A 3,183-nucleotide genomic window follows, 5' to 3' on the forward strand; every position below is an offset into this window, starting at 1 on the left:
TGCACAAAACAGAATACTTCCTTTATTCTGAGGTTCACTCATTCCAAAATAAAAGCTATATATTAGAATAATTGTATCAAAGTATCTACTTTAAATTGGTCTTGAGAAAATATACTTCTTTGGAATCACATAGTGTTCCTACGGTTATGAGCTTATAAATACAGTGCAACCTGCCCTGCCTCTGTCCTGGATTGTGGTAGCCTATTACATTCTTCCTAGAAACAGAACTTTTTTCTCTGAGGAACGCATTCCGTGTGAAATAAAGTGAGCCCAACCTGAAAATATCTAAACTTGTGCATGGCCTATATGATTGATCCGGGATAGAATATGTGACTGAAGTTGGAAAAATAAGTCTCACCAGGACTTTTCTGCTCTTGAGAGATATGCTGTTTTCCTTAGGGATGGCAAGGACTAAAGCTACATAAACTTGCAGCATCCAATTTTGCCCACCATAGAAAAGAGCCTGAATGTAACAAGAACTAAAACATTAAGAGAGAACAAGAAGTTACAACATTTTAGTGCTGGGATCTATATATTCCTTGAAGTTTTAATAATATGAAAAAAGTTGTGCTCGCTTCGGCAGCACATATACTAAAATTGGAACGATACAGAGAAGATTAGCATGGCCCCTGCGCAAGGATGACACGCAAATTCGTGAAGCGTTCCATATTTTTACAGGGTCTGGAGTGGACCTCAAGCAATCTCCAACAGACCAACAGACAGTCCTTCTGACTGTCAGACAGAAAACTATCAAACAGGAAGGACACCTATACCAAAACCCCATCAGTACGTCACCATCATCAAAGACCAGAGACAGATAAAACCACAAAGATGGGGAAGAAGCAGGGCAGAAAAGCTGGAAATTCAAAAAATAAGAGCACATCTCCCCCTGCAAAGGAGCGCAGCCCATCGCCAGCAACGGATCAAAGCTGGTCAGAGAATGACTTTGACGAGATGAGAGAAGAAGGCTTCAGTCCATCAAACCTCTCAGAGCTAAAGGAGGAATTACGTACCCAGCGCAAAGAAACTAAAAATCTTGAAAAAAAAGTGGAAGAATCACAGCTAGACTAATTAATGCAGAGAAGATCATAAACGAAATGACAGAGATGAAAACCATGACACGAGAAATACGTGACAAATGCACAAGCTTCAGTAACCGACTCGATCAACTGGAAGAAAGAGTATCAGCGATTGAGGATCAAATGAATGAAATGAAGCGAGAAGAGAAACCTAAAGAAAAAAGAAGAAAAAGAAATGAACAAAGACTGCAAGAAGTATGGGATTATGTAAAAAGACCAAATCTACGTCTGATTGGGGTGCCTGAAAATGAGGGGGAAAATGGAACCAAGGTGGAAAACACTCTTCAGGATATCATCCAGGAGAACTTCCCCAACCTAGTAGGGCAGGCCAACATTCAAATTCAGGAAATACAGAGAACGCCACAAAGATACTCCTCCAGAAGAGCAACTCCAAGACACATAATTGCCAGATTCACCAAAGTTGAAATGAAGGAAAAAATCTTAAGGGCAGCCAGAGAGAAAGGTCGGGTTACCCACAAAGGGAAGCCCATCAGACTAACAGCAGACCTCTCAGCAGAAACTCTACAAGCCAGAAGAGAGTGGGGGCCAATATTCAACGTTCTTAAAGAAAAGAATTTTCAACCGAGAATTTCATATCCAGCCAAACTAAGCTTCATCAGTGAAGGAGAAATAAAATCCTTTACAGATAAGCAAATGCTTAGAGATTTTGTCACCACCAGGCCTGCCTTACAAGAGACCCTGAAGGAAGCCCTAAACATGGAAAGGAACAAGCGGTACCAGCCATTGCAAAAACATGCCAAAATGTAAAGACCATCGAGGCTAGGAAGAAATTGCATCAACTAACGAGCAAAATAACCAGTTAATATCATAATGACAGGATCAAGTTCACACATAACAATATTAACCTTAATGTCAATGGACTAAATGCTCCAATTAAAAGACACAGACTGGCAAACTGGATAAAGAGTCAAGACCCATCAGTCTGCTGTATTCAGGAGACCCATCTCACATGCAGAGACATACATAGGCTCAAAATAAAGGGATGGAGGAAGATCTACCAAGCAAATGGAGAACAAAAAAAAGCAGGGGTTGCAATCCTAGTCTCTGATAAAACAGACTTTAAACCATCAAAGATCAAAAGAGACAAAGAAGGCCAGTACATAATGGTAAAGGGATCAATTCAACAGGAAGAGCTAACTCTCCTAAATATATATGCACCCAATACAGGAGCACCCAGATTCATAAAGCAAGTCCTTAGAGACCTACAAAGAGACTTAGACTCCCATACAATAATAATGGGAGACTTCAACACTCCACTGTCAACATTAGATAGATCAACGAGACAGAAAGTTAACAAGGATATCCAGGAATTGAACTCATCTCTGCACCAAGCAGACCTAATAGACATCTATAGAACTCTCCACCCCAAATCAACAGAATATACATTCTTCTCAGCACCACATCGCACTTATTCCAAAATTGACCACATAATTGGAAGTAAAGCACTCCTCAGCAAATGTACAAGAACAGAAATTATAACAAACTGTCTCTCAGACCACAGTGCAATCAAACTAGAACTCAGGACTAAGAAACTCAATCCAAACCGCTCAACTACATGGAAACTGAACAACCTGCTCCTGAATGACTACTGGGTACATAACGAAATGAAAGCAGAAATAAAGATGTTCTTCGAAACCAATGAGAACAAAGATACAACATACCAGAATCTCTGGGACACATTTAAAGCAGTGTGTAGAGGGAAATTTATAGCACTAAATGCCCACAAGAGAAAGCAGGAGAGATCTAAAATTGACACTCTAACATCACAATTAAAAGAACTAGAGAGGCAAGAGCAAACACATTCAAAAGCTAGCAGAAGGCAAGAAATAACTAAGATCAGAGCAGAACTGAAGGAGATAGAGACACAAAAAACCCTCCAAAAAATCAATGAATCCAGGAGTTGGTTTTTTGAAAAGATCAACAAAATTGACAGACCGCTGGCAAGACTAATAAAGAAGAAAAGAGAGAGGAATCAAATAGTCGCAATAAAAAATGATAAAGGGGATATCACCACCGACCCCACAGAAATACAAACAACCATCAGAGAATACTATAAATGCCTCTACGCAAATCAACTAGAAAA

General features: G+C 39.7%; 1 non-coding gene across 1 annotated transcript; it reads left to right on the plus strand.

Moving 5' to 3' along the window:
* The first annotated feature begins 567 nt into the window (after positions 1-567).
* LOC117095568 lies at positions 568-674 on the plus strand. The gene has a single exon (XR_004442085.1). It is a non-coding gene; the product is annotated as a U6 spliceosomal RNA (small nuclear RNA).
* Positions 675-3,183: the final 2,509 nt, after the last annotated feature.

Source organism: Trachypithecus francoisi, unplaced genomic scaffold (genome assembly GCF_009764315.1).
Source record: "Trachypithecus francoisi isolate TF-2019V2 unplaced genomic scaffold, Tfra_2.0 Lachesis_group13, whole genome shotgun sequence".
NCBI lineage: Eukaryota > Metazoa > Chordata > Mammalia > Primates > Cercopithecidae > Trachypithecus > Trachypithecus francoisi.